Below are 15028 nucleotides of genomic sequence, written 5' to 3'. Positions count from 1 at the left end.
GCCCCCAGAAAATCTAAAATTTTAAGGCTGAAGAATAATCTCTGATGTAAGGCTCTTTCCTTCAGACCCTCTCGGGCAGAGTACCTCAGAGGACACACTGAGGCCAGGTTTGGGTTGCCAAGGCTCTGGTGGCTCTGTTTCCATGGCTTCGGGTGGCCCTGCCTCTGTGACTTGGATGGGTACAGCCCAAGCTGCAGCTCTCGCAGCATGAAATTGCATGACTCCTGCTCTCTCCCAAGTTGGAATCATGTGCTGGTGGTTCTACCAGATTGGGGTTTTCAGGGCATCTCATTCTCTACTCCTCCTCTAGCCCATGCCCTGTTGGAGGTTCTCCGTGGTGGCCTTGTCCCCGCTGCCGCCGTTTCAAGGTGGCTCCTTCCTTCAAAATCTAGGGGAAGGCAGAGGCACCTAGCTACCTCAGTTAGTTGAGTGTCCAACTTCAGCTCAGGTTATGATCTCATGGTTTGTGAGTTCAAGCCCTGCATCAGGCTCACTACTGTCAGGGCAGAGCCCACTTCAGACCCTTTGTCCCCCTTTCCGCTCCAGCCTTCCTCGCACACATATTCTGCCTCTCTCTCTCAAAGACAAATAAATATTTATATTTTTAAAAAGTCTAGGTGGAGGCAGCCATGACCCTTGTGTGTTGCTGGCTTTAACTCTGCTACAACAGAGCCTAGTGGAGCTGCCTGGGACAGCCAAGAAGAGTGGCACTGGAATGTGGGAAATGGAACCTCTTAAATGAAGGTTGATGTGAGACAGGGACAGTAGTGGCCCCTTCTTTGAAATTAGGCCCTTGCACTATGAGCCTGTGATGGAAAAGACAGTCCCATGATCTCCAAAATGCCTTTTGAGTCATTCTTCCATTGTTTTGGACAACAGCTCCTGGCATCCACTTTAATAGAGGATCCATATTAACCTAATAATCAAATTTAGCACACTCGTGTGTTCTCTCTTGAACAAATTATCTCATTCCTTTCAAAATAGATAGGTTAAGAATTTTCTAAATTTTTGAAGTCTGTTTCCTTTTGATTAACAATTCCGTTTTTAAGTCATTTCTCTACATGTGTTTTACTATAAGTGGTCAGGAGGACTAAGCCACCCTTTCAACAATTTGCTTAGGTGTTTCCTCAGCCAAATAACCAATTTCATTGTTTGCAAATTCTGTCTTCCACAAAACAATAGGACATGGACACGATTCAGTAAAGCTCTTTGCCACTTTATAACAAGGATCACCCTCCCTCCAGTTTTCAGTAACATATTCATCATTTCTGTCTGACACCTCATCAGAATGGCCTTTACTGTCTGTATTTCTACCAATGTTCTGTTCCCAACCACTTAGGTATTCTCTAAGGAGACTGACACTTTCTCTACAGCTCTTCTCTTTCCTCTGAGCCTTTATCAGTCTGTTCACAGCAGAATAGGCTTTTTCTACTGTGTACTTCAAAACTTCCAGCCTCTACCCAGTATCCAGTTATAAAACCACTTTCACAATTTTAAGTATTTATTATAGCAGCACCCCACTCTTGGTATCAATTTTATTTCTTAGTCCATTTGGGCAGCTATAGTAAAATACCATAGTCTGGGTAGCTTATAAACAATAAGAATGTATTTCTCAGAGCTCTGGAGGTCAGGAAGTCCAAAATCAAGGCTCCAGAAGATTTGGTGGCTGGTAAGACCTGCTTCCTCATAAATGGCTGTCTCCTCACTTGTAACATCACATGGCAGAACAGGGCAGAGGAACTTCCTTGGGTCTCTCTTTAAAAAAAAAAAAAAAAGTTTTTTTTTTTTTTTTTTTAATGTTCTTTTGTTTTTGAGAGAGACAGATGGAGTGGGGAGAGGGGCAGAGAGAGAGGCAGACAGAGAAACCAAAGCAGGCTCTAGTCTCTGAGCTGTCAGCACAGAGCCCAATGCAGGGCTTGAACTCACAAATAGTGAGATTATGACCTGAGACGAGGTTGGATGCTTAACCAACTGGGCCACCCAGGAGCCATATCTTGGGTCTCGTTTTTAAGGTCACTAATCCATCATCACCTCCCAAGGGCCCCACATCCTAACTCCATTGCCTGAGGGTTAGAATTTCAACATATGAGGCGTGCCTGAGTAGCTCCATCAGGTAAGCATTTGACTCTTGATTTCGGCTTAGATCATGATCTCAAAGTTCGTGAATTCAAGCCTCACATCAGGTTCTGTGCTGATAGCATGGAGGCTGCTTGGTATTCTGTCTCCCTCTCACTCTGGTCCTCCCCTGCTTGCTCTCTATATCTCTATCAAAATAATAATAAACTTAAAAATAATTTCAACATATTAATTGGGGAACAGGCAGAAATTTTCAGTCTATAGCAAGAGGGATGGAAAGGACTTACTGACCTGGTTAGTAGGGACGAGAAATATGAATTCTAAACCTAACTTAATGTTGTGCCATAAGAATAATGAACTTCTGTTAGTTTCTGAGATAAGTAATGAAAATGTCAACTACATAATAAGGTAGATGTTGATTATATTCTTATCTTCTTTAATGACATCATAATGATTAGCTTTTAAAGAAGCAGTTACATTTCCTATAATGTATACATAACACATTACACATGTCAGTTTATTGAATCAAAGAGAAGCTTCACATAGATGCAAGTGTAATTCCAGAAATCATAATTAAATAATTTCATTAAGTATAGCTTATTGTACAAGTTGAGATAGAGCCAGACTGCTTGGGTTCATGTATCAGCTCTAGTAAAAATAACTTTTGGTTATTTAATCTCTCTGACCTGTTTCCTAATCTGAAAAAAATGAAAATAACAGTACCTATTTTATAGCATTGTGTAAGGTTTCAATTAGTTAATTTTTTAAAGTGCTTAAAACAGTGTTGTCACATCAAAGGTGCTCAGTGAATGTCAGTGCAATTAGTAAATTTAGTTCAACTTAATAAAACAGGAGAGTCCATTATTGAAAAAAATCCTGAAAAACACTTTTTAGTATTAATTATGTCTAACATTTGTAATTTGATTTATATAACATGAAAATCCTGTTATATACACTACTTATTTTAATTTTCACAATAACCCTACTGATTTTTCATTGCCCATATTCTTCAGATATTGAAAGTGAGGTTCATTGAGAAGAACAACAGTTATTCTGGAGTTAGTTTGGACAGGTGGCTAAGCTTAAATATCCTTCATCCTGTCTCACACTTGCAGGCTATTGGATAAGATAAAGTGGTTCAGAGTGTGATCCAGATGTCTTTTCTTTGTGGCTTCTGCTTATTTTCTAAGCCCCATCCACCTACCTACATTTTAGGCAGAGTTGGGTGTTGAAAACCATCTATAACCAGGTAACCTATGGATAGCTTCCCTGTACCTGCCTGTCTTCTTCAGCTACCATCTCAAAAATTCCTCAGGTGATAAATTCCCACAGGTTTTCTAGCTAAGTACCTCAGACTGGATGGAATCCATGAGTGTTCATCCATATGGAATCTTAAATTGAGCAACACAATGGACTTGTGTCAAATATAAATCTTTAAGCTGAAATCTGCTTTTCTTCTTTCCTTCCCTTCTCTCCATTGCCCGATGCCTGCCCCTTTCTTTCTCTCTCTTTTTCTCTTACTCTCTTCCCATTTAGTATGGAATTGGCTATATCCTCTTTGCTAAAAATGTTGTGTTTACCTAAAAAGACTATGTTGTATAGCAGAAAGGTTTAGTCCTTATTTACCATAAATTATAATAAAAATAACTATTCATTATAGAGTGAAATTAGTTGGTGTTAGGTCACTTGAATGCTTTCCTTCTGTGAATTCCTTTAATCCTTACAATGTGTAGACATTATTAGCAGCATTTTATAGAGGGAGAAACTGACCCTCAGAAAGGCTATGAGGCCAAAGATCTTCTGAAGCCTGTGTGTGTATTCTCTTCACTGCCACTCTTTCCCCTAACTATGTGTGATATTAGGTAAGTCACATCTCCCAATTGCAACCTTAATTCCACTAGTATAAAATAAGGAAGTTTAACTAATAGTCTCTAAGTTCCCTTCTAACTCTAGCAGTTTAATATCACTTATGTTGTAAAAATAACCCCCAAAATAGAAAATCTAGATATTTTAAAACTGTTAAGACATGTGTCAAAAGTGGTGATATTTTTAAAGTAAAATAAAAAGTGCATTTGAAAGATAGGAAAAAACATTGTTCATCAATTTCCAGAGTTCTTTTTTTTACAGATGTCATTACAATTTTAAATGTTACCGTAATTATAGCGTAGATTTTCTCATAATTACTACTCTTTCATTGACTTTTTCTGCAAAGAAAGGGGGACAGGGGTGGAAGAAAAGAGGAAGGTTCACCTTGCAATGAGGAACTGACTGTCTTCTTTTCCTCTGGAGAGGAAATCAGCAAAGTCTAATTGTTCCATAACCACGAGTAATTTGAGAGCTCCTAATAGAAATAATGCTATGAATTGAGGGATATTGGTTAGTGAATGTCCACTCTACAATGGTTATTGATATATCTATGGACCTTTTTTTGTTAATAATTAATAAACATTATCTGAGCACCTATTATGTACCACAAATGAGTAAGACATGGTCCTTGTTCTCAAGGAGCTCCCAGGAGGAGAGGGATAATAGGTTGAATTGTGAGCTTTAAAAAATAATTACCCATGGGCTCCTGGGTGATTCAGTTGGTTAAGCGTCTGACTTTGGCTCAGATCATGATCTCACAGTTTGGGAGTTCAAGCCCTGCATTGGGCTCTGTGCTGACAGCTCAGAGTCTGGAGCCTGCTTCTGATTCTGTATCTCTCTCTCTCTCTCTCTCTCAAAAATAAATAAACATTAAAAAAAAATAATTACCCAGGCGCAGAGTTCCAAGAAGGCATTTTAGCAGAGTATGTAGAACAACACAGTGAGCTGTCATTTCCATGGCTGAACTGGAGCACACAAATGGAAGAGATAAATCTTAAGAGATGGGCAGGGATGATCATATAGGGCACCAATTGCCATATTAAAGAACTTTCAATTAGTCCTGAAGAAAATAGAAAGCTGTTCAAGGTGTTTCAGAAAAGATGATACACATTGGGCGCCTGGGTGGCTCAGTAGTTAAGCATCTGATCTGACTTTGGCTCCGGTCATGATCTCGCAGAAGAGATGATACAAGGTCATAATTGTCTTGTGGAAAAAAATCATGTTGGCCTCAGTACTATGCTGAAGCTATTAATGGAGGCCTTTGGGCCTTCTCTTCAGGGAGGGGCTATGAAAAAGCATACCAACTCATCTCTAGTTTTGTTATCAAATTAGATTAAATTAAAAAAAATTATGTTCATTTATTTTTGAGAGAGAGAGAAACAGAGAGCAAGCAGGGAGGGGCAGAGAGTGAGGGAGACACAGAATCTGAGGCAGGCTCTAGGCTCTGAGCTGTCAGCACAGAGCCTGACATGGGGCTCTCACAGACCAAGAGGTCATGACTGAACTAAAGTCGGACGCCCAACCACCTGAGCCACCCAGCTGCCCCTTAAATTATACTTTAAAAATAGTGAGCACTGGGTGGTATATGTAAACCAACTTGACAATAAACTATTTAAGGAAAAAAAATAAAAATAATGACACAAAGATGCCCATCTCTTATTATGTTTTATTACTATATATCTAGCCCCTATTTTGTTGGTTTGTTTGTTTTTTACATTTTTAACCTTGAAAGGAAGAAATTATTATTTCTCATTTTACCAATTAAGGAACACAAAAGTCTGCTGAAGTTAAATACTGACTCAGGTCACAGAGTAATGGCAGAACTGGGAATCAAATTTAGGTTTGTGTGACTCCAAAGTGCCTGCTCTTTCCCTTTGCTGCATCTGCAACTATAGGTTAGATCTGGAACTTGACTCCCAAATTTTATTTCTGAGGAAGTCCACAAATTACTAACAGAGAGTTAGAAAAATAGTATTTACCTTCATTATATGAAAAAAAGCAAATTGTCACCAAAGCCAGATAAAAGCATTACAAAAAAGGAAAACTATGAACCAATATCTATTATGAACATAGAAACAAAAATCCTCAATAACATGCTAGCAAATTGAATCCAACAATGTATAAAAAGAACTATAGACCACAACCAAGTGGTATTTTAGGAATGTAAAACTGGTTCAATATTTGAAAATTAATTAATTTAATCTACCACATCAGTAGGCTAAAGAAAAGAAAATACTTGACAAAATTCAACACCCATTCATGATTTTAAAATAAAGTCAGCAAACTAGGACTAAATGGAGAATTCCCTCAACTTGATAAAGAACATCTATGAAAATCCTGTAGCTGATATCATACTTAGTAGTGAGAAAACTGGATGTTTTCCCCAAAGGTCAGGTTAACAAGGCGAAGATGTCCCTGTCCCATTCCTTTTCAACATTTTACATACTTGAAATCCTAGCTAATGTGAAAAGATGGAAGGGGAACAAAAAATATAGAGTTTGGAAAGGAAGGAAAAGCAAGTTTTCTACTAAAATAAATGAATAAAATATGTGTTTATACATATAAAATAAGTAACATCAATTATAACTAACTTCAAATGTTGCATTACTATTTACAATGTGTTTTCGTTGACACTGTCTTACTTGAGTCATTGAGATTTTTTTTCTTTTTCTCTTCCTTGAGATAGGGTGGTAGCTAATTTAATCTTTATTTTGCAGATGAGTAGTAATGGTTAAGAGCAAGGACTTTGAAATCAAATAGGTCTGTTTTTGAGTTCCAGTGTGCCACAAGCTATATGACCATGGGTGTGTTACTAAATATCTGGACATGTTCTCTCATCTGTAAAATGGGAGCAATGAGATCTAGTTCAAAAAAAAACAAAACAAAAAACTGTTTCAAGTGATAATGGTATTTCAATCCAGATATATCACATACTAATTCTATTTTCTTAGGTATGGTACTTATAATCTCTGAGCCTCAGTTTCCTCAAATATGAGATAAATAATAGAGCATACTTCTTAGGTTTTATTTTTATCTTTTGAATTAAACTAGAAAATACTCATAAGACACTTGTTACTGGTCTGTTACATAATAAACACTTAAATAGCAGTGGCCATTGTTATTATTATCCTTTGTTCCTATTTGATGATAAATGAACAAGGGACTGAATGAAGGGTTTTGGGCAGGAGAAGAAGGATCATTTCAGGAGATATCAGGCTGGATATACACATAAATGGCAAGATTGTAGAGGACCACGAATGACAGAGAGGAAATGAAAAATTTAGAACTTTAGAGAAAAATGAGTCAAAGAAATTTTCTGTTGGTCCTATGTTCCTAGCCAGTCTTCACGGGGATAAAGCCCGCATGTCAGGAAACTTACAGGTAGTTTAGGATCCAAGTGGTAGATTCTTGATTATAAATTCCCAGGAAGTTCTGCCCTCTCCCTTTTCCCAGGATGATTTTTCCAGGAAGGGAGAAGGGGGGAGAAGAGGCCAGGGACCTCAGTGACCCAAGGCCATTGGGAAGCAGTGCCAGCACCTGCTGCTGTTCAGGGAGTAGGATGCAGTCCTGATTTAGCATGACCGCTGCTGAAGGTTCCTTGGAGCTTGGCCAGTTTGCATCCTTCCTGGGGTTCTTATTTTGCAATCTGTTTGCAAATAGAAGGAATGCTGCCAATTTGACTGGGGCATAGAATCCAGCAGAGATTATGATGGTAATAACTCTGCAGTGGCCAGGCACCGGTGGTATCAGGGAACCTGAGGGGAGAAGGGGGGTGTCTGATTCTTTGAATAACAATTCCTGGCCCTAATGGCCTTAGAGTGATGGGTGGGACTTTCAGCGCCTTCTCCTCCTGGGCCAGCATCTGTTCCTTGGATTAAAGGAAAGGCTGCCTATTTTCTTCCAGAAACAGAAACCTATTTGTTTAGTCTGAACAAACTTATCTCCAGTCCAGGTCAATCTATTCTGACAGAGTAAGAAAGAGATAGAGACAGGCCCTTGAAAGGAATTTATGGAAGTGTGAATTTTGCCAAGTCTGTATTTTACTGCTTGGAGAGTGCTGGCTCAGGGTACTAGGTTAGACTGGCAAATTCAAAGGCAGACGGTCCTGCCTACACAGCAGCCTCCTGGCCGGAAGTCGGGGGTGGATCCAGATGGGAATCATATGCCTGTGCCATGTGTGTTTGCATTGGAGGAGAGAGAATCTCATGGCTGACAACTTTCTTAGGGCTCCATGCAGAACTCACAGCATGAGTGAGGAAGCTGCTGGGGTGGTTCTGTGCCCTGAATTTTAGGAAATTGTAACAAGCACAGGACTTAGGTACTTGAACTGAACCTGGCCCTGTCATCTCATTGGATATCAGGGTAGGAGACCTAAACAGCTCCAAAAATCCACTTTTTCTTATTCCTGTACAATCCATCGGGAAACTGTCCAATCCCACTGTCTCATGTTTTCTTTCTTTCTTTCTTTTTTTTTTTTTTTCAGTTCTACCCTTCTTTTACATTCCAGGATTCAGATTCAGTGAATGTTTAAGTACCTACTAAATGCTGGAAACCAAGTACTACAGGAAGGAGGAGTTGTTATCTCCATCTTACAGATAAAGAAACTGAGATTGGTCACATAGCTACTAGATGGCAGAAACAGGATTCTCTGTTCCACAACCACTGTCATTCTGTGCTTACCTTTTCAGCTTCAACTCTTAGAACTTCCCCAGCATACTCTGCAGTCTCAGCCACAGCACACTCTTTTTTTAATTTCTTGATCATTCCTTCTTTAACCTGTGTCCTTTACCCAGACTATTCTATTTGTCTGAAACTCTCTCCTCCTCCCTAGCCCCTCACCACTCCTAGTTTCCTGCCCCCAGTTTTTTGTTTGTTTGTTTGATACATTCTACTCATTTTCTATATCTTGGCCTAGCTATCACTGACTTCAGGGAATTTGTCTTTGGGATATACTATGAACTCAGTAAAATGTTTAAAACTAAGTGAATTAAGCAAGCTTCTCTTGTCCAGATGTGAGATAATGGAACAGAAACTAGGGATCAAGCAAAAATAAGAAAAAGCAGAGAGTGAGAATCAGAGTCTAGAGAAATTGAGTTGAAGAGATGAGCTGCCTTGAATTTTTATAGAGTGCCTTTGGCCTTGTGCATAGGCAGGGAAGGAACCACTAAAAATGCTGACCGGCTTGGATAACTAGGGTAAGATATTTGGTCTTTTGGCCTGAAGACCAAATCTAATGTGGAGTCTAATGTATCACTTAGATGAAAGGGCCTATCATTCTCAGCAAAGCTAACAATATATTTTTCTGGAGTCTTCATTGCATTTGTGACATTGACTGAGGTTGCTGCTGACAGTGTTGATGCACCAGAGTCTCTGCCTTAACTAAGTTCATCTCCCAAGGACTTACTCCTTCACTTTTTGGCAGATAGTGCCTATTTTTCCACTTTGATAAGCCTAGAGAATTCAATTCAATTTCTCTAAGGGCTTTATCCTCCTATCTGCCCACTACAGGCAACTCACAGAGCCATGACCTTTTCATGGGGAAGTTGTTATACAAGAATATTTTAAAATCTCACAGAGTTACAGACTGTCAAAACTATTAAAAGCCTTAGAAATCATTTAGACATATTCTTATCAATGGGAACAAGGTCACACAGAAGAGCAGTGGTTAAATAACTCAGGTACTGTGACTCTTTGGGACTTTCTCCATGGTTCCACAACCATGGTCATTAAATTTGATGTGGGGAGAGATAGGGGTCGGATGGTGGGGGTGGAGGGACCTGCTTAACTGCACAATTAGAGTTACTAAAAATATGACTGGCTTTAGAGTCAGACAGACTCAAATTTGAATCTTGACTCCATCTCCACAAGCTTTGTGACCTCAGAAATATGACCTAATATTTCTCTGTTTCCTCAACTGTATAATAGATATATTGATATTTACATGGTTGCCAAGAAGAAATGCTGATGAGTGCAGAATGCCTAAAACTTTGAGGCATTAGCTACCGTGTATTGTAGTAGGTAGGTTGTAATTTTTTTTTGGATACTTGGGCAAAATTGGGATAAATGAAACATTTTTGAGGGTCTTGGTTGACAAATCATTTATCTTGAGAATTCACAATTACTCTGGTTCCTTTCAGCAACTCCAAGTTGTCATTCTTAGACAAAGATATGTTGTCAAAGAAATTCATCAGTGCATGATGTTTGGGTTTTTTTACATTGCTTCATTGAGTTACTGCTAGAACTCCAAACTGCTATGGAGGTTTGAAGATTTCACAGGATTTCAACAAACTATATGTATCTTGCTATATGACAGTCTTTGAGCAATCGAGTGAACTGCTAAAATTTACTTGAGAACTGCCACAACTACTGAGAAAGGAGTTCTGAAGGGTGAAACCCACCATCTAAAGAGAAAAAGGGCCACACCTGGGCATTTTCCATTGGAAAGTAGTAGAAGCTAGTCATTTGCAATCGAACATTAATATTTCAGTGGTAATGAAAGTAGTCTGAACTTAGAATTTGGAAGCCTGGGCTCCAGTCTCATGTTTTTTACTGACCAGACTCCAGTCCTAGACACTTCCATAACTTTACTGATTAGTTTGATTCTAGGATCCTTCCTTACTCTACTATTTCACATCTCTACTCCCATGTCCATATCTTTTTATGTCTGAAATGTTTTACATCATCCCAATTCTTAACCTTTACCTGGAAACCTCTTCTGTCCTTAAAGTCATAGTTCAGGAAGTGCCTTCTTTACAAAAACATCTCTGATCTACCAGGGAGATTGATCATCTCCTATGATTTCACAAACTCCATTGCTTCATTCTGCCATTGCACTATAAACAGCTATTTACATCTACCTCTTCCCTAATGTACTAGAAGGCATGGGGGGTGGGGGGTGGGGCACATCTTATTTTTGTAGTATTTTCTCAATGCTTGTACTTAGTATGTGCAACCTCCAGCAGGAACTGAATGAAGGATAAGATTTGAGTTAGGGCAGAAAGGAGTATTTCAGGGAGACTTAAGTCATGAGAACAAAGACATGGAGGCTAGAATGAATGAGAGTCATACATTTCATTATTTTATTTATTCATGGATTTACTTATGCATTTATTCATTTATTCACTTGTTTAGCACAAAGATACAGCAGGAACCTACTGAGTACTAGGATACAAAAAATAAAAAGAAGGCTTTTCTTAAGAATTTTCCATCTGTGGGGAGGAGGGATATAGACAATAAACATTCAACAATATAACATCATGATTGCTGTGAAAGACATACAGGTTGCAAAGAAAGTACAGATGAGGCACCTATGTGAGTTTGAGGGTTAAATAAAGCTTCTTGGAGGAAATGACACCTCAGCTGAGTCTTGGAACATGAGTAGGAGTGAACCAGGCTGACAGGAGGAGAAGCATTCTAGAGCTATGTTTGGGGTTGTTGGTGAGCCAGATCTGGCAGAAATAGAGAGCTTAGTCTGGAGAAGCTGGGGACATTAGATTGAAGAAATTGACATAGTGACTTGGGATTCAAAACCATATTTAGATATGCAAAAACACAGTTAAACTGAAAATTGTGGAACTCTTGTAGGCATGCCACAGTTGGCCGAGGGAATCATTTTGGCAAGACGTTAGCTGATGTTGTATTGGTCTGATCTTGTAGTAGTCCTTCACTTTTTTCTAAGGAAAAATTTAGAGGAAATATTTTCTTTAGGGAGAATTGGTCTGTTTTAGGAAGAGAAGTATCTCCGGTTATCTCCTGTGATGAATTCCCTAAGTATATGCTTAGAATGTGACACTTGCATACAATTCTATTTTCTCAGGGGAATCCATGTAGATTTCAGAAGTTTATGAATAGTTTAGGTTGTTGGGACAAGAGCCTTCAAAAATCAAACTATAGATAAGTACTTCAAAAATCATATGGGTAAATAAATAGCAATGATAATAATTGGTAGATTACAAATGTGCTGTAGTCTCCTCATAATATCAGGGGGTACATATTATTAATGCCAGTTTTATACACAAAGGGATAAAACTCAGAAACTTTAAATTGTTTTCTCAAAATCATGCAACTAATAAGTGACATAACCAGAACTAGTACACAGTTCTTCACACTCTCAATTCTGTGCTTTTTCTACTATGTCATAAAGTGTATGTCTCGAAATTTCAGGAACTCTGCTGTTGGCATTTCTATTCCTTTAAAACTGTAGAGGGTAAAACATTCAGTTATATAATTTGACATTTAGATTTAGCTTTTTTTCAGACCTGAAATATCATATTTTTGCCTACCAATTTGGCTTTATAATATTTCAGTTTTAGTTTTGTATTGGCCCCTGGTATAAAAATATGCTATTGTCCTAATTAAACTACTGGCTTACCTCTCACAACATAGATTTTCAAGAAAACTGCCAACCATTCGAAATAATTTGTGGTCGTTCAAATGTGTTTCTCACTTAAGCTCATTACTATTTTTAGATGTATTCTATATTATATAGATCTTTTAGTGCTGTTTTCAGTGTTGATCTGTTGTTAAGGAGACACAGTAAAGATTCTAATCAATTAGCAGAAGTTGGCAGTAGAATCACAAATTTTAGAGCTAGAAGACATATTAACAACTATAGATTCAGAATCTCTTCAGGGAGTCATAAATATTAGTGAGAAAATTTTTGGAAACTTTCTTTTTAATTGAAGGTTATCATATACACAGTAAAATGCTAAAATATCAAGTATATAGTTCAGTGAATTTTTACAAATAAATAACAATTGGGAAACCACTCCCCTAGTAAAAAAATATAGAACATTGCCAGTTACCCAGAAGACTTTCTTCACAGTGCCTCCTGCCAGTCAGTAACCCCAAATTTAATAGATAGTCTATTAATCAGATTAGTTTGCTTAGTCTAGAACTTCCTATAAATGGAATCATACTGTATGTACCCTTTTTAATATGTGTCTTTTCATCCAACAATATTTTGTCCATATTATTTTATGTAGCAATCACATATTCTTTCTCATGAAATGTGTAATATTCTGTTGTATCACAACCAATTTGATTTGATGTAATAGTGTTTGGTTTAGTGCTTCTGGGTCTATGTTCCTGAGAGAGATTGGTCTATTAGCTTCCTTTCTTGTAATTTCCTTAAAAGGTTTTGGTATCAAGGTTATGCTAGCCTCATAAATGATTTGGAGAGAGTTCCCTCTTTTAACATTCTCTGAAAGATTTTGTGTAAGAGTCCCTAAAATGATTAAGTGAATTCACTAGTGAAGCTATCTGGGTCTAGAATGTCTTTAAAGGAAAGTTTTAAATTATGGATTTAATTTTTAAAATAAATATGGTACTTTGCTATATTTTGTTCCCCTCAAATATTTTCTCTCCATTTCCAATAGAGTTATAAACCATGCTCTACTGCAGTTCTCATTAGACATATGACTTGCTTTAATCAATGAATATTAGAATATGTGACTGAAGCAGAGGCTTTATATTTGAGTGATTTTGTTTGGTCTCTTCCATCATTTACTATGAAAACTTATCCTCAGATAGGTACTGGTCCCAGATTCTGGAGATACATGGCAAACTAAACCCACCCAGAAGTCTGAGGGTGACCCTAGCCAATATCAGCCAATCTAAATAGAACTATAGTCTGAGCTCTAGAAAAACTTTTGACTTTGTTGGATTTTTTCTACTCTGTTTATTTTCTGTTTCACTCATTTTTGTTCTTCTGTCTACTGTACCTTTCTACTTACTTTGTGTTGCACTTTTTTGCTTTGTTTTTTATTCTTTGGTTTTATGAAATTAGCCTAGATCCTTTATTTAAACCTTTATTCTATCCTTATATATGCATTTTAAGGCTACAAATTTCCCTCTAAGAACTACTTTAGCTGCATCACATGTTTTAAAATGTTGTATTTTTATTATTATTCACTTAGTACAAATGGCTTCACTTAGTCATTCAGTAAGTATTATATTGTATACGTGTATAGAAAAATGTAATAGTTATGAGTATAATGAGCCTGTACAGGAGAATACACATATGTCATCACTACTTGTGCCTCTCTCCCCATTAAATCAGTAGCTTTTCCATCCTGGCTTCAAACACTATAGTCTTGCTAGTATTTCAACTTCATGTAAATATAATCATAACAGTTTCTTTTATGTCTGCCTTATCTCGTTTCTTATGCTCAATATTGTGTTTTTGAGAATTATGCATATTTGGCATATAATTAATTTATTTTTACTATAGTATAGTATAGTTTGTATATGCTAGATTTTTCTTATCTGTTCTTTTATTTATTTGTTTGTTTTCACTTAATTTTTTTTCTTTTCTTAGTTTATTGTCAAGTTGGTTTCCATATATCACCCAGTGCTCATCCCAACAAGTGCCCTCCTCCATGTCCACCACCCCCCCTTCCCCTCTTGCCTCTCCCCCACCTCCATCAGCCCTCAGTTTGTTCTCAGAATTCAAGAGTCTCTCATGGTTTGCCTCCTTCCCTATCCCCAACTATTTTTCCCTTCTTCTCCCCCACAATTCTCCGTTAAGTTCCTCCTACTCCACCTATACATGCAAACATAAGGTATCTGTCCTTCTCTGCCTGACTTATTTCACTCAGCATAACACCCTCAAGTTCCATCCATGTTGCTACACATGGCCAGATTTCATTCTTTGTCATTGCCATGTAGTGTTCCATTGTATAGATGAACCACAGCTTCTTGATCCATTCATCAGTTGATGGACATTTAGGCTCTTTACATGTTTTGGCTATTGTTGAGAGTGCTGCTATGGACATTGGGATACATGTGCCCCTATGCCTCAACACTCCAGTATCTCTTGGGTAAATTCCTAGCGGTGCTATTGCTGGGTCATAGGGGAGTTCTATTTTTAGTTTCCTGAGAAACATCCACACTGTTTTCCAGAGGGGCTGCTACAGTTTACATTCCCACCAGCAGTGTAGGAGGGTGCCTGTTTCTCCACATCCTTGCCAGCATCTAGAGTCTCCTGATTTGCTCATTTTAGCCACTCTGACTGAGGTGTTATCTCATGTGGTTTTGATTTGTATTTCCCTGATGAGGAGGGATGCTGAGCATCATTTCATGTGTC

General features: G+C 37.9%; 1 protein-coding gene across 10 annotated transcripts in view; it reads left to right on the top strand.

The window, feature by feature from the left end:
* Window positions 1-15028, top strand: part of AGBL4 (AGBL carboxypeptidase 4) — a 1406556-nt gene that overhangs the window by 647943 nt on the left and 743585 nt on the right. Inside the window, exon 1 of one of the 10 annotated variants that reach the window (XM_077779718.1) lies at window positions 2040-2113. The exons of the other annotated variants lie outside the window; for them this stretch is intronic. The gene's annotated coding sequence lies outside the window, so the exon portion shown is untranslated. Of the gene's footprint in view, window positions 1-2039; window positions 2114-15028 lie in introns of those variants that run through there. 10 annotated transcript variants of the gene reach the window in all.

Source organism: Crocuta crocuta, unplaced genomic scaffold, assembly GCF_008692635.1.
Source record: "Crocuta crocuta isolate KB4526 unplaced genomic scaffold, BGI_CrCroc_1.0 scaffold168, whole genome shotgun sequence".
Taxonomy (NCBI): Eukaryota; Metazoa; Chordata; class Mammalia; order Carnivora; family Hyaenidae; genus Crocuta; species Crocuta crocuta.
Note: the sequence above shows the minus strand (reverse complement) of the source record. Positions and strands in the feature narration are given on the sequence as shown.